This window comes from Dipodomys merriami, unplaced genomic scaffold (assembly GCF_024711535.1).
Source record: "Dipodomys merriami isolate MVZ:Mamm:240054 unplaced genomic scaffold, mDipMer1.0.p SCAF_2, whole genome shotgun sequence".
Lineage (NCBI taxonomy): Eukaryota > Metazoa > Chordata > Mammalia > Rodentia > Heteromyidae > Dipodomys > Dipodomys merriami.
In genome coordinates this window covers 78475844-78497017 of record NW_027203381.1, presented here as the reverse complement: position 1 = coordinate 78497017, position 21174 = coordinate 78475844, and the positions used below count along the sequence as shown (strand labels likewise).

At 37.2% G+C, this 21174-nt stretch overlaps 1 protein-coding gene across 9 annotated transcripts in view; it reads right to left on the bottom strand.

The window, feature by feature from the left end:
* Zbtb20 (zinc finger and BTB domain containing 20) overlaps positions 1–12463 on the bottom strand; it is a 730255-nt gene extending 717792 nt beyond the window's left edge. For 7 of the 9 annotated variants that reach the window (XM_070030177.1, XM_070030174.1, XM_070030172.1 and 4 more), the window contains exon 1: positions 12400–12463. The gene's annotated coding sequence lies outside the window, so the exon portion shown is untranslated. Of the gene's footprint in view, positions 1–38; positions 130–9232; positions 9329–12399 lie in introns of those variants that run through there. The other 2 variants (XM_070030175.1, XM_070030176.1) reach the window with 2 other exon arrangements.
* Between the last annotated feature and the right edge of the window lie 8711 nt (positions 12464–21174).

The window sequence follows — 21174 nt, the reverse complement described above, 5'->3', positions numbered from 1 at the left end:
CATTGATTTTTGCTTTGACTGTACTCTGATTTTCCTACCTGATCTTCCCTGTCTCACTTGTTGCTTGGTCTCCACAAATGGAACGACATTTTCTTGTTGAAATGTCACTGAAGCTCAGGGTGTAGTACCCTAAAAGGCATCATGGGTAGTGAAAAACAAAGGCAGTCTGTCATTTCCTTGTAAAGCCACATGATAGAACACTTGGTGTGTCCTACTTTGTTTTCACTTCATGGACAGCTACTTTGGCTTTTTAGCTAGTTTGGCTTTTTAGACATAAATGATTAAAATGAATAAAGACTGTTTAGAGTAATAATTCTCTTCCCAGGGTATTATGGGAGCTGTTGACAAATGCTAGTAGCCATTCAACTTGTTTTGAAAATCTTAAATTGAAAAAAAAAGTCTTGGGATGAGATGGGAGATGTGTTTCTGAAGTAGGTTTAGACTTTATAATTATTCTCCCAAATTAGTATTTTCCTTACAAAGTATATTCCTGAATACTATGTTCTCTGTATGCTGTCAGACACACATTTCAAAATATACTGTCACTATTAATCACTCTTTATGTAAGTTTTAATGGAATCCCAGTTTTAATTATTACAGGATAGAATTATCTTTGTTTTGAAAACAACCTCATATATTGGTTAAAGTTTCAGTTAAAGAAAAGCAAATTATGACTTTGGCCAGTTAAATTTTCCCAAGTCTAGCAAATATGAAAACATATGTTATCTGTTGTACAGAAAAGAAACACATGTCACACATGTGATTTATATATATATTTATATATATATATTACCTTCTGTATTGTTCATAGCACAATTATCTCTTTTGTTTTCTAGAAGAGCTGTGGTTATAAAAGTCACTTATATAACATATTACATATTTTAATATTAAAATAATAAATATTAACTAGACTAGATTTCTATTTCAGACAATACAGTAAAATTAAACAAAGCTATTTTAATTATGTAAAAATTTACAAATATTCTCTTCTCATGCTCCTATAAAATGTTCAAGATCTGTAGCAACCTATTAAGTACAAAAAGTACTCTGCTTTGTTTGTCTTACTATCCAGATTGTAATCATATAGGATATGAAATCTGGTTTTCATCCGTGAATCAGTAGGTAATGTATTTCTGTGTACTCTATTCAACACAATATCCTGAATTGATTGTAGTAGATTCGCTTTACCATTGATGGACAATATCTGATATACTTCTTTTCTGAATCACGGTAAATATAACTTTTATTGAAACTTCTGCCATGATAGAATTTCATTAAGTACTAAAAGGATAAGACAATAAGCATGTATAAAAATGTTTGGGTCTTACAAAAGTACAGAGAATACCTATAATGGGAAATAACAAATTTCACAATGCTAAAGTTGAACCACAACTGATTGAAAATAAGGATATGGATAGGCTGGTAAGCAAGAATTAAAGTTTATTCATTGGATACATACAAAATAGCCTGACCAGAAAAAATAAATCCCTCTTATGTGTTAAATACTATACTAGCACTATGGCTATGAAGACAAAGCATGGTTTCTGTCCTGAAAATACTTCATTTCAAAGCAGTATGATACTAAATGTTACCTTTCTTAAGTGTTAACTCTCAAAGAATAAGAGTTAGGAGTGAAATTGCATATAAAACAATTACATAAAATATACTTTACATTAGAGCCATCTATTTTTTGAATAATCAAACTTATCATTACTCAGGAAATTGGTAGAAAGGTATATATAATTTAAAAGTATAAAAACACAACTATTCTCATTTGGTTCTTGTTTAATATACATGTATATTATATTATAAATATATAAACATATATTAGTTCAAATACAGAATATCTGGATCAGGGGCTGGGAAGGTGGCTCAGTGGTAGAGCGCTTGCCTTGCATGCCTGGGGCCTTGGGTTCGATTACTCAGCACCACATAAGCAAAAAGAAAAAAGCCAGAAGTGGCGCTGTGGCTCAAGTGGTAGAGCACTAGCCTTGAGCTGAAGAGCTGTGGGACAGCGCCCAGGCCCAGAGTTCAGGCCCCATGACCTGACCCTCCAGAATATCTGGATCAGAAGCACCTAGAATCCTGTATTTTTCCCTATACTGTTTTTCAGTTTTTTTTTTTTTTTTCTAAAAACTCCTTCAACATAGTAGTGCTTTGTTCTCAACTCTTTTTTTCTTTTTTTTGGTCTGTTGTGGGGCTCGAACTCTGGGCCTGGGCACTGTCCCTCAGCTCTTTAGCTCAAGGCGAGCACTCTACCCCTTGAGCTACAGCGCCACTTTCGGTTTTTGAGTGGTTTATTGGAGATAAAGAGTCTCACAGACTTTCTTCCCCTTTGAACCTCGATACTCAGATCTCAGCCTCCTGAGTAGCTAGAATTACAGGCGTGAGCCACTGGGGCCGGGCTGTTCTCAACTCTGTGTGAACAGAAAAATTACTATGAACTTGAGTTTTCAAAGGTACTTCTATGAGGGCTAGTTATATTAAAAAGGTGAAATGCAAACAATATATCACAAGATGTGAGAAGAACAAAAATTAGTTACACTAACAATGAACCTGAAGAGGAACTGTTGCTCTGAATGTTGACAATTTTTCTAATTGTCAATACATTTGTTCACAATATATTTGCTCATAACTATTTGAAGCATACAATAGTTATTGTACTGTATTTCCTAATGAACTAACACTATGTGTATGAATAATATATCTGAAATTCAGTTATCAACATTATTGATAGTATAGCACTCTCACTGATTTCACTACTTAGAAATACAACTCATGTACTGTAGCTCTACAACAAATAACTCAACTTGCAAAACCTTTTGTACCTTGTAGACAAATGTTATATGAATATCTAGTTTGAGGTAATACATTATATGAAATTAAAATTAACTTTAAAAGTTACTATAATTTCCTTTCTTAACTCATGCTAACTATTCTAAATATAATCCAAACTTATATATACTGATTTTATCTGAGCTGATCATTTGAAATGTATTTATACAATCATATAAAACTAAATCTTCTTCTTTGTAGTTACATAGGAAGAAAAGTTTAAAAAACACATTTAAAAAGCCTATGCTAGACAAGCACTAGTGGCTCATGCCTGTAATCCTAGCTACTTGGAAATTTAAGATCTAAGGATCAATTTCTGAAGCCAGCCCTAGCTGGAAAGTCCATGAGGCTTTTTATCTCCAATTAGCCAGCAAAAATTTGGAAGTAGAAGTATAGCTCAAGTGGCAGGGTTACCAGGCTTGAGGAAAAATGCCAAGTGAGAGACAGCAGGAGGCTCTGACTTCATGTCCCAGAACTAGCATTAAAAAACAACAACAACAAAAAACCAGTCTTTATCCATGATTTAAATCTCTATGAACATGAGAAAGAGAAGATCAAAGGCTAAATTACATAATAAATGAAATAAAATAGGGTGTAAGAATTGAAATCTATCAGGCTCTCAAAAAATCTAACAGGTACCTTCTTATATTTGAGAGATTAACTCCTAGAAAACAATTTACAAATTCCCCAAGAAACAGTTCAGAATTGTGTTGTATATAATGGGTACTCCATAAATAGTTTACCATATAGCTTACTGTGCTAAATTACATCTTTTTGTAATGCCCTTAAACTGACTGCCTAATCCTAGACTAGATTAATATGTTTTTTTTCTGCCAAATCATATCAGTCTTTGTATTACAAACTTTATGTGGTCCATATTAAAGTCAGCTACTGGTTTCTGAAACAAGTGTGAGGATTCACATAACAAACAGTAAGCACAAGGGCCTTCCAAACTCAATACAATCTACCACCGTTTGAATATTGTGTTTCTGCTCTCCCTCTATCATATTTGTGTAAATCCCTAGTTCTTGGATACTCAATCTGGATTGCTTTTTCCTTTCTGAATTCTACCTTTCCAAGTACTCCTGGCATTTAACATTTCCTTTGACCTATTCCTACTCATTGTTGCTACAGTTAGTCAGCTCCACTGTTACCTATAGACCCAAAATCAGGCAGCATATAACCAATGTGTTTACTATAAAACCTTTAGAGAAATTCCCTAAGTGTTTGTAATTCTAGACTGAAGAGTTAAATTTTAACACCAGACTGTACCATAGCAACCATTCCTCCCACTTAAATTCTTTCACCTGTGCCCTCCTCTAGAACTTTCTTCAAATCTATAAAGCCTTTCTTGAAATAAAACTGCCAATGCTAATTTGAGAAAACATTGAATGGAAATGGACCCACAATAGAGGCCTCATGACAGGGTAATTAACAGCTTACATTTTCTGTTTTATAGCTGTATTTGAGTTATATTCTAGATATGCTATTTCAAATAAGATGTTCTATAGCCTTTTTGCGCTTTAGCTTGCCTGTAAGATTGGGATAATAAAGGGACCTGTCTTATAATTAACTGACTAAAGACAATATAATCAATGCGTAAGCTCTCAACAAATGTTGCCTATACTGTTATTGTCATTCTTATTATTGAGTAGAAGATACAATTTATTTCTATTTTCACTAAAGTTCCCTCTAAGATTTCTGCTAGTCTAGTTGGCATAAATGTATTTAGAGAGCAATCTACAGTAATTCTTCAATACATGTGCTGGATTTCAGTTAACATTCCCAAATCAGTTTTGCTTAAGAACATTTAGAATATTTTTTTTATTATTTGAATGCATGAAACACAAACACCATCTTTATAACCAATTGCTAATCTAATTTTTTGCCATTTTATTAACTAGCTTTGGTAGACTATAATAGGATTACTTAATAGAGAATTTACATTCTCTCTTTGAAGTGATTTATAAAATGTTACATGATCAGAATCAGGAACATCTGGACTTGTGGGTGGGTGTAGAAAAGGCAGAGAAATCGAAATTGTACAAATTTCTACAGATTGCTGTTTCCATTTATGAATAAGTAGTGTTGGTTAGCTTTGAGACTCTCACAATCATTCACATTAGCAAAAAACAATGAGTCAATTTTAAAAATCTGAAATTTTAAATAAAAACTTCAAGGTTGTCATTAAATACAGTATTTCTACATAAACGATATACAGTTGTGTTTCTATATATGTCAAAGAGGTATTTGCAGTCTTTTTTAAAAATTCTTTTCACTACCCTAAAATAAAGTCAAATATTCTGCCTAATTACCATCCTTCCTATGTGAATCTATTGTTGAATGCAAACTCACAGGAAACAGAAATGATAAATCTTTATGAAGAAAGTTCCTGATTACTTGAAGTATAGTTATTTTCTTCTTAGAGAGTTACAAAAACAAACTTCACCTTTTTTTCTTTGAAGATATATATATTGCTCTATTGGCATATTGATTGCTATGAATTAATTCATTCCATTATTACTTGATTTCCCGAAATAAACAACTTTATACTGGACAAAATATGAAGAATAAAGTTTATAAGTTCTATTATTAATACAAGCTTCTAAATTCAGGTGAATTGTGGAAAAGTTTTGTAAACTACTAAATTATGTTTTCCAACTAAAAAGGATTTTTGGTACTTGTATTATGTGCTTACAGTTAAATTATGTTGTATTCAAAAACAAGTGCCATTAAAGTAAAATGTCATCAAAGACTGAAAGAAAAAAGCATATTCTTTTGTATTTCACCTGGGGGTCTAAAACGGATTCAAATATTGAAGAAAACATCACAAGAAGATGAAAAATCTATGGTCATGACATACAGATTACATTACATGACCAAGATCATGTAACTAGAGAGTAGCAGGACTAGATACTCTAAATACTAACTGTACATTGAAGATTTGTTTTGTTTGGTTTTGGATTTTGGGGTTTGGGGGGGGGTCCAGTCCTGGATCCTGAACTAAGGATATGGGCACTGTCCATGAGCTTTTGTGCAGAAAGATAGTCCTCTACCACTTTGAACCCCAACTCCACTTCTGGTTTTCTGGTGGTTAATTGGAGATAGGAGTCTAATGGCTTTCCTGCTCTTCTGGGTTCAAACTGCTATCCTTAAATCTCATCCTTCTGAGTAGCTAAAATTACAGGCTTGAGCCACCAATGCCCAGCAGTTAAAGATTTTTGACAACATACAATGAAGAAAAATATATGAGGAATTGGAAAGAAAGATGTCCCCTCAAGTTAAAATGCCTTGGATTTAATGACTTGTACTTGATTACAAAGAAAATTATATTGCTTTTAAAACAATACCAGGGTTTTTTGATGTCTAAAGAAAGCTAAAGATTCATTTTATATGTGAAGGAAAAGAAGAGAAGTAGAGAGGGAGAAAAGGCAGGGACAGAGGGTAGAAGAAGGGGAGATTATACTGGTACTGGATTTTCCATATTTGTTTTGTAACTTGTCACATATCCTCCTTTTTGAAATGGTAATCTGTGTTCCAAAAAGGAAGGTACACATAAGATGAATTTTTGATCATTTATAAAGCACTTAACTATAAATAAGTAAATCTCTGGAAACTTAACCAATAACAGCAAAATAATGAATATCAAAAATTTCAAAACTCAAAATACAAACCTTTTAAATCTTGAGTTTAAAACATGTCAAAAGTAACTGAAAAAGACATTTAATCAGCACACCCAGCTCTCTAAACTATGGGTATATTTTTCCTCAAGTGCATATTCATGAGCTGACAGTAAAGACAGACTGGCTGCTTTGTTTGACTATAATTCTGTTTACCTCATACTGTCAAGAATGGATTTTGACACTCACAGTATTAATATTGCTATTTTTATTGATATAATTAGCACAGCTATAAATAATTCCTTGGCCTGCATATCTAAGTATATCATTGTAATCAGCAATACAAGGACTTCTTTTTTTTAAATGATGCCTTGGAAATAGACTACTGGTCCAAAGAACAAAAGTGACCTCATGATGTGGAAATTACTGAAGAAACATGTTGCCTCATCAATAGAGACTGTTTTGTGTATGACTTCACTAAACAAACGAGTTTATATTTGTTTGAAACTAAAGTTTCTCACCAATCTGCTGTTTCAATTTCACATCACACCATATTGTACCTAAAACAGGCAATCTGGATTCCTGTTGCTACTTTTCCCCCCTCAAACAGCTCAGTAATGGGTTTGAAATATAAAGCTTGAATCCACAAAACAAAAAATTAAGATACCTAAAACTGAGAATGGGTGGGTGAAAATATGCATGCTTGAAACCATTTGTAAAATGGCTAGTGGGTGGTGGGCCCACTTGTGAGTTTTTGATCATTTCATCAAAGCAAAATCAAAACATAGTCTATCATGCTTCTAGATCCCATCAGCTGTGTCAATAACCTTATCTAAACCTTGAATGGTTTATTCATAAAACAAAGTGAGGTGAATGACCCAGTGCATATTCAACACAGACTATGAAGGCCAAAATAAAATGACAATACAATTCAAAACAAGTTTGTGGAAATTTTAGACCAGTATATTAAAACCTTTCTTTGTCTCCATCACTTGACAGATGGTTAGCCCTCACACAGCCTAGTATCTCTGGCAAAGAAATGATTATGTCTAGCCAATAACATCCCAAATTTTGACTTAAAATGCACTGTACACATGCTTAGACTTACCTCACAAATATTAATAAAGTTAGGCTTATTTTATTCCTATAAAAATTTGACATGTCAAGATTTTTTTTTATACTATGAATACTTTTTGAAACTCAACCAACTTATGTAGATTCAGGTTCTATGAAGTTTCCATCCAATTTAGGTTTCATTGGTCATATGGACTGCTTGATAAACATGCTTTTAAAACTTTCAAAATGGTATTTTTAGCTGAAGAGTATCACAGAATTTACAAAAATTTAATTAGCTTGTGGTTCTATGTTGCTCAAAAGAAAGTTCTGGTAACTAAGAAACTATTTATATTAAACAATATAACTTGGGAATTTCTAATACATTCCATATCAAGGACCACAGAGCACGACTGAATTTGTCCAGTATCAGAATGTCTTTATTTGAAAACTGTTCATATGTAAATACACACATACACATACATAATGCACATTCATTGTTCTCTCTTATTAGAAACAAAAATTTAGTGTTTAACATTTTATTAAACATTCTTAAACTTACCTCTATTAAAATGTCTCTTTTGGCAGGGCTAATCCTAGCTACTCAGGAGCTGAGATCTGAGGATCACAGTTCAAAGCCAGCCAAAGGGCAGAAAAGTCCCTATGAAATTCTTATCTTCAATTAAACACTCAAAATCTAGAAGTGTCACTATTGCTCAAGGTGGTAGAGCACTAGCCTTGAGCAAAGAAACCTCAGGGACAGTGTACAGGCAGAGTTCAAGCCCTACGCCCAACCAAAAAAAAGTTTCTTCGATTAGTTTAAAATTTTTTTATTTCCTTCTCAGGCTTCCTATTTTTAGCTTTCACATGGCTGATTGGTATTGCATATAAATAGCTAAAGAGTAGTTAAAGCCAAAGACTGTACGAAATGCATTAATTTGTGTCCTTTCTGTAAAAGTTTGATTGTGCTACAAACTAGCCTAAAGTAAAGACCTAACGTAAGTATAGACATACAAAATCTTAACAGTTGAGGATGAGAGGAGTGGGGAAGAGGAGATATATAATAAAATAAGCTTATATTTTTGCTAACAAAGTTAGACTCACCATTACAGAGAAAATTAATGAAAATCAGAACTACTTATGTGAGAACTATGAACCAATTTTGAAAAAGTGAAGTACCCACTACCTGAAGCCACTAACTCAGAGTTAAACTACACACTCATTTAACTCAGGCACCTTTCCTTCTGTTAGAACCTAGGATTTTTCCACCTACAGATAAAATGATTAAAATAATTCTAAAATCTGTAATGTTCCTCTTGTACTACAAAGGTCTATTAAATAAGAGAGGTGCCAATCAAATGCTTTAAATTTTTTTTTTAAATGTTTAAATAACAAAGCAATTTTTGCAGGTCTTTCTCTCTCTTATCTCTTTAATGTCACCTATAAATTAGTTACAACAGCTTTCATCCTGATAAAACCACACCTATAAAAGATTGTGATGCTTGATTTTTCAACAATTTTCCTAATACAAATCGTAGCCAAAAACTAACAAATATTCTAGCATTCATTTTACCACCCTTTGCTAACAAGACAATGGTACATGGGAACTTTAAAGTAAATTTCAAAAGAGAAGATTTTAAAATATAAAGCAACGTTTTATTTATTTCACAGACATGCTTAAAATTATGAAAATATATTACCACTACCTGTCAAAAAAGACTTACTTAACAAGCAGGCCACTGGTGGCTCATGCCTGTAATCCTAGCTGATCAGGAGGCTGAGATTTAAGGATCCCTGTTCAAAGCCAGCCCAGGCGGGAAAGTCCATGAGACTATTATCTCCAATTAATAATAGAAAATGAGAAGACTTACTGACATAGATAGAGAACATTTTATGACAATAACAAAAAAAAACCCACAAATTAGCTAACTAAGGTTTCCTGGTCATTGGCAATTGGGAAACACCTTTTCTCTCTCAAATTTCCATAAGCTCTTTCAAACCACTTTATAAAATGAGAAAGAGGATATTCAAAGTTTTTTTGGAAAACAAAATCTCTTCTCCTAGCAATGAGCATACAAAATGTATGTAACATTACAACACATATTCCACTAGGGCCAACAATTTTTTTCTCTTATTTATTATTGTAATCCAAGTACCTAGAATAATGTCTTGAATAATTTGATGATTTAACCATCCATTTTAGAAAAAAAAAACACATGATAATTAGAAAATAGAGTCCATTAAGCGTCACTTCCATATTCCAAATGTTTAAAAGAAGCCTCTCCTTACCACTTACTCTGAAGATACTTGGAATAATTTGAAATTCATTTATAAATTATGGATCCTTTACAGGAATTTAGTTGTAGCTTTTACTGCTTTCCTAAAATGACCTAATTATTCAGTCTAGCTTTTTTCTAGTAAGTCTAATTTGTCTAGAAAGACTTCTGAAGACTTATACTAATGAGACAAAAATAATATTTTAAGTGGCTTTCCCTTAGATTTTCTTTCTATATGAAGCTGTCAAATTCTTAGTAAACTGACAAAAAAGTTGGATACTTATGAGTCTTAAAAACTTTCCAACCTAAGTACATAAGAAAGTCATGACACTAGAAGGATGATGCCTTATCTCCCGGTAGCCCTCTTTCCTTGTTATTCTACTTACATTGTTTTTCAGTAGCTAGTCAACATACACATGATCTATGTGCATTTCCTTAGCATGATAGCAGTATATGAACACTAGCCTAAAGAGCTGAGAGTAAAGACTTCTTCCTGGTAATGATAAAAATTTTACATTTTAGAATCTTAAACATCTTTCTTTTAGCCTGTAAAAATGAAAACTTTACCATGAAAGGGTATATTGCTTTGTTGTGAAAGGCCTGTATTCTACTTGTAAGATCTAAAAACCAAAACTCAAAAAATACTCAACTGCCTAAGCAGCTAGTACATTTCTAGAAAATTTGGTTTGCTTGTCACCTATTTACTTCAAAATTGTGTTCACAAACCTAAAGCCTTTCAAATCTGAGCTAAATTGAAACATCACACTCTCAATCTGGGGAATTACAATTTAAGCACAGAACGAACAGTGATTGACTAACATCACTGATTCCTCCAGGATAATGCCACAATCTTTCTTGGGAGAAGTGGGTTCAAGATTATGTATTACTCAGACGCACTCTGATTATGAATGAAAATGATCAAGGGCATTAAAAAATCAATGTAATTTTTTTTCTTTTACAAAAGGTACAGCCATATGTAGGTGTAAGGCAAAAAAAAAAAAAGGTAGAATGAAGTGAAATCTTGACTCTTACAGACACTTTTAGGAAGGAGGGTAGAGAAGGAAATGCAGTCTATTCCCACATGACAGAAAAGGGGCCTTGAGATTAGGAACTGGAATGAAAATAAATCATTTATAAATTTAAGTTAATTATTATTTAACCTGTCTTGACAGCTATAGAATTTACAAAACGACTGCATATTTTAAAACTTTTAACAGCAACAAGTTACAGCAGTAACTAGAACAGAGTTCATTGGAACACATGGAAGGGAATGGGTGACCTCGGAAACTCACACAGGGACATGCAGTGAGCAAATTCCACTTTGGCAACATTTTGCTATTAAAAAAAACTGCAAAAAAAAAAAAAAGAAGAAAAATAGTGAAGACGATTTGCACACCTCTAGAAATGTAACCTGTTCCACTTCGCATGGGCCAGTGCTGATTCTAGGGACAGTCCTACAACCCACAGGCTCCCCAATTACTTCTGTTTCATTCGGACTTTTTGTTTTTGTTTTGTTTTTTTTTTTTTTTACTGGAGAGCAGTCATCTCCCTGACCTCCTTCAACCCAGTTCCGAGGTAAGAGATCAGCGGATTACCGCGTTAGGTAGTGTAGCTGTACGCCATATTGTGTTTTTCGCTAATGTTTATAGTTTGTGTGTGTGCCTAGCATATGCTTGTACAAGTGTGTGTTTATCAATAGAACTTTTCGGGAAAATCCCTGCCTCCTGCCTTCAGCATCCTTGTAAAGATGATCAGGTTGGGAGGATGGGGGGGTGGGGGGTGGGAGACACCTACGAGCCACACGGACAGGAAGGCATGGAAATGATGATCGCGAAACTTCCCGACGCCTCCCGCTCTCTTTTATCGCAGGTGTCAAAACGCGTCCACCCATGTATTATTATTATTATTATTACTAAAAAATGTTTCCAAGGAGGACCAAGGAAAAGAAGTAGGTAGTAACTCCGTTCCCCGGAGCCGGTGGCTGCGGGGGCCCAGGACCCCTTCCGTCCACCCCCGCCTACTCCCCTCCCACCCCCCCCACTCCCCCTCCCCCCGTCCCCAACCCCGAGGGCTCCTCCGACTGCGCTCCAGAGCCAGCGCGCGCCCGGGCCAGCGCGTGCGGGTCGGGCCGGGGCCGGGACGAGGGCGAGGAGGGAGGGGACCAGAGACACGCGGGCGCCAAGAGCGGCTCCCCCAACCCCGGTTCGGCCCCCTCGGCTCCTCTTCTGACGTGCCAGCGGCAGCTCCAGGCGCAGGGAGTTAAAAGAGAGCGAGCGAGAAGGCGGAAGATAGGGTTCCAGCGGCGGGACGCCCCGCCCGCTCCAGACAACACCCGCGGACCCTCCCCGCCGGGTCGGGTGAGGCCACCGCGGGCGCGAGGAGGGGCGTCCGGAGCGGGGGCGCGCGCGCGCGCGGGGCGGGGCCGGCCACCCGCCGGCGGGCTCTCCCCGCTGAGGAACTCACTCCCCTTCCCCAGCCCCACCCCGCTCTCCTCCTTCCCGCCCGGCCGCCCCCAACTCCCGGAGACACGCCGACGCCAGGACCCGCACGGCTCGCACACACACCCCTCCCGCCAGCTCACCCGCCCCACAACAAATTAGAGTTTTTGGCGTTACCTCCTCGCGCTCTTTAATCTTCTTTCCTCAACTCCTAAACTTCCCCCCGCCCCTACTTCTCCGGCAGAAGGCCCACATTGGGCGCTTCACTCGAAGAACCTCTAGGTTTCCACACTATTGGGTAACTCTCATGTCACTCTGGGCTTCAGTGGGCCAGTAAGAACGTAAGGACCCTCGTGAGGTTGCCGCCCATAAACAAAATACACTCTTCCTCCTCCCTCCTCTGTCCCCGCCCTCAACTACTCCTTCCCTCATCACTTCCATTTTCGATTGGACCAAGAGAGACCCAATCCGCTATTTCACACAATCATTGGTGCATGGGCACTTCGCTCAAAATAATACTAACGAACGATTGGTCGAGCATTCTCTCACTCCTCCTACCTCCCGCCGCAGCTTCGCCCACTCTGGAAAGGTCAGTCGCATCTCGTTGTTCAGTGATCCGAGAACTGTAAAACTATTGGTCGAGAGAGCCCGTCAGACCGGACTGGACTGAGCGTTGATTCGTCGACACTGACACTATCAAGTTAGGTTGTTTACTCCTCCGCCCCTTCCCTCCCACCCCCTTTTCCTCCACGCCCCCGCCTCCTCTCAACTGCTTTTACTTTCTACGCATTTCTATTTCCTCCTTTATTTATTTATTTGTGATAAACTTAAATGACCCGGCGATGGAGGCGGGACTGGAAGAGAGGCCGGAGAATGACGAGTGGCGGTTTGAGGCCAATTGCTGAGGGGGCTTCAGGGTGAGGGGCAGCGGTGGTGGCCAGTGAGAGGCAGGTGTCTGGAGCGCGCTGGGCCTATGGAGCCGGGATGCCCCAGCGGAGGCGGCGGTTATCCGCTGTCTGGCGCGACGAGACGCGCGGGAGGGGAGGTGGGGGGGAGGAGGGGGGTGGTGGAGGAGGGGGGAGGGGTTGTCGCCGTCGCCGACGGCTGAGGCCGCTGGGTGGAAGCTGGATTCTGGGCGGTGGGCGGGAAAGCAGGCCGGAGGCTGTGGCGTGGCTGCGGCCCCAGGCCACTCCGGGTCAGCCTGGGTTCCTCCAGAATGGGGCATCGGTGGCCCCACCAGGTCAGGAGAGTGCCAGGACCCAAAGCGAACGTGGAAGATGTTAGAAAAATACCCCGTAAACCATGTTGGAGTCAGCCGCCACGCTCAATACAAATGAAGATTTATTATCCTGGGGCGGGGGGGGGGGGGGTGCGGATTATGTTCCTTGTTACTAAACGACTTAAGCACCAGGGACCCAACTGGAGCCCACAAAATTCGATATCCTGGGAGCTGCAAGGAACAAATAAAGCAACACGGAAAATTAAATGCGGTTCAGATGCTTCAATAAAACCTTCATTCTCATCCACTTGTCACTCAACGTAGCACTCCCCAGAGCCAAATTCTAAAGAAAAATGCTGGTCCTGTTCTAAGTCTTGGAGGGAAGGGGGAGGGGAGGACTGGGGAGGGTAGAGGATCTCTGAGGCTCAAGGCCAGCAGGAAACCCAGGATGGATTCCTAAAAAGACTTCCTTAAAAGGACTAAGAAGGAAAAAAAAGAATTGCTTCTAACCTCGGAGGAAAACAATTACTACCAAAATAAGAAGTGGCACTTTTTTTTTTAAAGGAATTTAAATAGTAACTTGTCACCAGCCAAGGGGCTTTGTCAAAAATAGCATTCATACAAAGAATATGCTGTATTTGCAATGTGAAAATAATGTTTATAAGATGTATAACTTTCAGTAAATTGGCATCAAATCATCCGAAATATAACCGAGTCTTGCCACATACTACTTGCTTTCCACACAGGGTGCCTGGCTTTGGCTAGAAATCTGCCAGCTGAACCTGAGCAAAATAACTTAGAGCTGGTGGATAGAAAAGAAAAGGCACAATACTTCAAACTCAAACTTTTATATTCATCTTGAGGATTTTATGTATAAGGCTCTCAGAACCTACAAAATTAGCAGGGTACAAAAGGGTACAAAATACTATTGAGTGTGAAAGGCAAAAATGTTTTTATTTGTAAATGTAGCTTAAACTGACATAGTGACCATTTGAAATGCTTCATACAAAACAACTTCACAGGAGAAAATTCTGTAAAAATAACCAAACTACTCAGCTAATCCCATAACTTCTTCCAGAAGCAATGGTTATTGGAAATTGAAGCTAGATTTGGCATTTTTCCCCCAAAGATCTATGAACAGAGAGAAGAGGCCATGGTGCACGTGGCAGAATACATGGGAATACAGAAATAAGATTGCTTAATGCCTAAAAAATTAGGAAGATTTGTAGTGCACTGAATTTACCACTAAATATTTAAACTTAATGAAGGGGGGTGGGGATTGAGGAGGGAAGGACAATGGGAGAATAACAAGGGAATGAGTAACAAATTTGACAAGAAATGTACTTACTACTTATGTAACTGCAACCCCTCTGTACATCACCTAGACAATAAAAACAAAACAAAACGCTTAACACCTTTGTTTTCAAAGAGATTAGATTGTATAAGGATACTAAGTATAGACACCTGCATATATATTATAAATAAAATGACAGGGACTGGGAATGTGGCTTAGTGGTAGAGTGCTTGCCTAGCATGCATGAAGCCCTGGGTTCCATTCCTCTACCACAGGAACAGAAAAAGCTGGGAGTAGTGCTGTGGCTCAAATGGTAGAGTGTTTGCCTTGAGCAAAAGATGTTCAGGGACAGTGCCCAAGCCCTGAGTTCAAGCCCCAGGACTGACAAAAATAAATAATTAAAATGACATCACTAACAGTCATAATGTTGTAAATGATATGGAATATGGAAACAGGTAAAAATGTTTACATCTGGGGAGAATAGAAATTGGGAAAATTCTGATAGAAGATGTAACTTCAGATGGTCTTCAAAATAAATCTATTTGCAAATATAACCTTTTTCACCCAACCATTTTTGTAATACATAGCCATTAATGTTTTTAGCCATTTAGAGCCAAGAACTACATCTCTGAACAAGAGCTAAAAACATGGGCACATAATACCAAGGAAAGAATATTAAAACCCTTTTACCAAGGAAAGAATATTAAAACCCTTTTACCAAGGAAAGAATATTAAAACCCTTTTTGTAGTGAAATAAAATTGAATTCGACATCATATTAAGAAATTGGGGAAGAGATTTTTGTAAACCAAAGTTCTAACAATAATGGATGTAAGGAAGAAAAGTCTGAAGTAGGATCCAATGAAGAAGGCATCCAGTCAGTTACTGTGGCTGACACCTAAAATCCTATCCAGGTTCATATTACTGTATCACAATTTGAAGCTAACCTGAGCAAAAAGGCCAGAAGACATTATCTCCAAAATAACCATCCAAAAGCCAGCTTGGAAGCATGGCACAAATGCTACCATGCCAGTCAGGTGAGCTCTAGGCTCTGAATAAACTTGTCCCATGTACCGGGAAAAATATAAGTTAATAAGGAAAGAAAGCTTCCAGAAAGGACATTTCAGAAAATAACTCAAGAGAGTATAATGAATCTACACTGGTGACAAAGCTGCATACTACATTAGAAATTTTAGCTATTTGTTCTGGAGCTACCAGTCCTGTTGGTCTTAATACACATACTTATTTTTGTCTTGGTAGTTTTGGAGAAAGAGGAGTCCTGAATTCTCTGGAGCCTGGAGTTTAATAAGACAATAATTATTCACTGGAAAGATAAGGAATGGTCATTAACCAGCTATGAAGAAGGTGACAGAATCTAAGCCTCTTTAAAAAAAAATCTGAACATTTAGTCAGTACTAACCATTAAAATAGTAAGTTGGTGATTTAGATTGAATAATAAAATTTAGTTTTTCTGATGAGTGGTTTTATAATAATTCTGAAAGATGGTACTATTTGTTTCATTTCTTTGTTTTGCTTTCATATCTAGTTCTCATGATAGAACTTTCAATAAAAAATAATTGAATAATTTTCTCCAAGTCACTACGACACACAATCAGTCAAGACTCCACTTTTACCTGTTGAAGAAATCCAACTCAGATTAATTTAAATAAGAAAAATACTGAATTAATTTACAATGAAGAAAAGATCTGCAATGTCACCAACAATTAAGTCTCTCCTGGTCCCTTTTTAAGTGCATTTGCTTTTCTGTACTTATCGACTTGATTCTCAAGTGAGCTCTGTAATGGCAATTATGCCAAGAAAACTTTTAGGCATTTACTACATGATATTCAACACAAACTGGTTTGAGTAATAAGTATCTTGGGTCACATAACAGATAAAAGCTCAGATGTTGTGCCATTTTGGATGTAGTCTGATCAAACTCTCAAGAATTATTTTTTTCTTCTTTACATATATGTAGTAGCTATACTTGTCCTAGTCCTTATAAATGTACACTGTATCCTTTGAAGCCAAATAACAAATTTTTTCATTCATTTATCAGACAGTAGCTCTGTTTTTCATTCATTTTTCCTGTGAGGACCAACATAAATCATTACCTATCCTGGAATCAATATCTAGGATATGAAGTTTAAGAACACTATTGATTGACTTATCCTTTGCCATATTAGGTAACATTCTAATAGTTTAGAATATTAATAAAGCAGGACTATTATCATTTACAATAAGTTGCATGTTTTTCTATGGTTTTATTAGAAGTTCTGGCATTGGGCAAGGTCCATTGGAAGAATTCAGCTAGCTGACTCAAATCTCAAGGCTCATCTACATTCAGCTGAAGGATGAGTAGAGCTCTATAGACAGAAAAGATTTGAAACAAATAGTTGTGTGGCATACAGGCATAGTTTAGAGACATTGCAGATTCCATTGCAGATCACTAATATAAGGTGGATTTATCAATAAAACAAATTTAGTTTCCTAACTCAATGCATATAAAGGTAGTTTTACACTATACTGTATAGCATATGTAGGTAGCATTATACATCCAAAACTAGTATATCCTTTTATTTTAAAATTACTTTGTTAAAAAATTATTTTGTTAAAAAATGCTAATGGTCATTTGAGCTTTCAGTGGGAGATAAAATCTTTTTGATAATGGATTTAATATTGATGGCTGAGCATCAATAAGGATGGATTGCTTCTGTTTATTTATGTGGCTGCTATTAAATAAGATAAGGGCCTCAAATCTAAAATATACTTAGAACTCAAAAAATTAAATCCTCCAAAAACAAATCCTCAAAGAAACAACAGCCCTATCAAAAAGTGGGCTAAAGACTTAGAGACTTCTCTGAAGAGGAAATAAGAATGACCAATAGACACATGAAGAAATGCTCAACTTCTCTGGCCATAAAAGAAATGCAAATCAAAACAACATTGAGATTCCACCTCACTCCAGTTAAAATGGCTATAATAAAAAATATAATAACCACAAATGCTGGAGGGGATGTGGCCAAAAGGGAACCCTACTGCACTGTTGGTGGGAGTGTAAAATTGTCCAATGACTGGAAATCAGTGTGGAGGTTCCTCAAAAGACTCCACATTGAGCTCCCCTATGACCCAGCAATCCCACTTTTGGGCATTTACCCAAATGATCACAAACAAGGCCATACTAAAGCTATGAGCACAACTATGTTTATTGCAGCATTATATACCATAGCTAAGATATGGATGCCCCTCAGGAGATGAATGGATCAAGAAAATGTGATACACACACACACACACACACACACACATGAATTCTATGCCTCCATCAGAAAGAATGACATCAACCTATTAGTTAGAAAATGGAAAGACTTGGAAAAAATTTTAAGTGCAGTAAGCCAGTTCCACAGAAACTTAGGTCCCATGGTTTCCATTATTTGCAATAATGAGTATACATATAGGATAATCTTATCAGATGAGCTGAAATGCTCAAAAGCTATGTACATATGATCATATAAGATGATGCTAAGTGAAATGAGCCCCAAGATATGGTCACTAGAGTTCTGTCTTTATTATTATTTTAAATGTACCATGTGGCATATGGTCACTAGAGTTCTGTCTTTATTATTATTTTAAATGTACCATGTGGCATATCCCCTGTTGTCACTCTACTTGATTTTGGTACCCTGCATCTTGTATATAAATATGTCTAATCTGGACAGGGGAAAGGGAATAAAAAATGCTGACCCATTGCTACAAGGATACCCACCAGACAGAATATTGGAAACAACCTTTCAGGCAGGGGGAAGAGGGATGGGGTGGGGTAGGGAGGAGTGTGGGAGGTGGGAGAGGGAAGGGATAGTGGGGACAACAAGAGGAAGGGAAGGGGCAACAATGAGGGACAAGTAATGTACTCATTGCCTTACTCATCTAACGTTAACCCCTCTGTACAGCATCTTTACAATAAAAAAAGAAAAGAAAAATAAGACACCAATGAGGTTTGTTGCCTCAATTCTTCCTTTCATGGAAGAATTTCTCTGTAGTATACAATACTGCTTCATAGCATTTATCCTACAGTATAACTTTTTTCTAAAGTTGTTATCAACCCTTTAAAAGTCTGCTGCTACTTTACTAAATAAAGTTGATGTAGTATTCTAAATTCTTGGTCGTTTAAATAATGTTCACTGTATCTTATAACAAGCATAGGTTCTATGACCAGAAACAACTTCGCCTGTCCATAAGAAATAAAACTTTTCCTCATCTGTTAAAGTTTTATCATGAATCACAGGTGCCACTTCTAATTCTAGTTCTCCTACTATTTCCAAATATCGCACCCTTTACTGATGTCTTGAATCCTGCAATGGTTGGAGTTAACTTCTTCCAAACCCTACTAATATTTATGTTCTTCTCATGAATCATAAATGTTCCTCATGGCAACTTCAGTGGCAAACTCATTCCAAAGGTTTTTAATTTACTTTTCCCAGATGCATCAGAGGAATCTCTATATAGGGAAGCTTAAGAAATATATTTCTGAAGTAATAAGACTTTAAAGTCAAAACGACTTCATGATCCATGGGCTGCAGAATAAATGTTCAGTTAGCAATCATGAAAAAACATTTTTAATCCCATTGACATCTCTAGCAGGGCAATTGAGTGTCTAGGTTCGATGTCAGTGAGCAATAATATTTTGAAAGGAATTTTTAAGTTGGCTTACTATTTAGGAAACCATACCATAAACAGATGTGCCATTCTCTAGACCTTGTTGTTCCATTTATAGAACATAGGCACAATAGATTTGGTATAACTCCTAAGCCACAGAATTCTCAGAACAGTAAATGCATATTGACTTCAGCTTAAAGTCACGAGCTGTACTATCCCATACCAAGAGAAACAGCTTATTCTTTAAAGCTTTGAAATGAAGCGTTGACTTTTCTTCACTACCTACAAAAGTCCTAGTCTCTTCTTTCCAGAGAAGGAAGACTGCTTTGTTTACATTGAAAATCTGTTGTAAAATGTACCTTCCTTCAGCAGTTATCTTAGATGAATCTTGGAAGTGGCGCTGTGGCTCAAGCAGTAGAGTGCTCGCCTTGAGCTGAAGAGCGCAAGGACAGCGCCCAAGCCCAGAGTTCAAGTCCCACAACCAACCAAAAAAAAAAAAAAACAAAAAAAAACACCAATTCTCTTAGCTGAATCTTCTAGACAACTTGTTATGGCTTCTACATGAGCACTTGCTGCTTCACCTTGATTTTATTTATTTTTTTATTTTTTGGTTGGTCATGGGGCTTGAACTCTGGGCTTCGGCGCTGTCCCTCACCTCTTCAGCTTAAGGCTAGCACTCTACCACTTGAGTCACAGTGACACTTGTGGTTTTCTGGTGATTAATTGAAGATGAGAGTCTCATGGACTTTCCTACCCAGGCTGGCTTTGAAATATGATCCTCAGATCTCAGCCTCCTGAGTAGCTAGGATTACAGGTATGAGCCTCCGAACTGCACCTGGCTCACCTTGATTTATGTTATGAAGATATATTCATTATGTCTTATGGCCCAGCCAGAATTAAAGACCTTTGGGGTTTTGCTGTATATAAGGTTTTAACCTCAGGGATGTTTTAGCTGACTGATTTTTCTTTCCAGACACTAAACCTTTCTCTACACCAGCAATTATACAGTTTTGCTTTCTTATCGCTTGTGTGATTACTAGAGTAGCACTTTAATTTCTTTCAAGAACTTTTTTTTTGCATTCACAACTTAAGCAAGAGAGCCAGAGGGCTATCATTCATACTATCTCTGCTTTTTATGTGTCTTCCTTGGTATATTTAATCATTTTAATTTTTGTAATTCCCCCACCCCCCAATGCCTCCCATATTCTAAGTAAGTATTCTACCACTGAGCTATACCTTTCATTCTCCTTTTCTAACTTTTGATTAAAAGTCAGAGATGTATGACTCTTCCCTTCACTTGAATACTTGCCAATTTCAACATTATTGTATCTCAGGAAATTAAGAAATACCGATTCTGGAAAATCATATTATGAACCATTGATGTTGACAGTATTACTCCTGACTTATAGCTACATCATATTGGCCCAGAAAAGAATGGAGAATCCCACCAGCCATATTGACCTTTTGTATTAATTGTAGTTAAACAAAATCTCCACCTATCCAAACACAATGACTGTCTTGGTTTGACCATCTAGGATTAAGAATTTTCTTATACAATGTATGAGAGAGGTTTGTAAAGATCACAGTAACACAGCCATGTGCCAGTGGCTTTTTTTTTTTTTTTTGCCAGTCCTGGGGCTTGAACCCAGGGCTTGGGTACTGTCCCTGAGCCTCTCTGTGCTCAAGGCTAGAACTCTACCACTTGAGCCACAGAGCCACTTCCTGCCTTTTCTGTTTATGTGATACTGAGGTAATGGAACCTAGGGCTTCATGATGCTAGGCAAACAC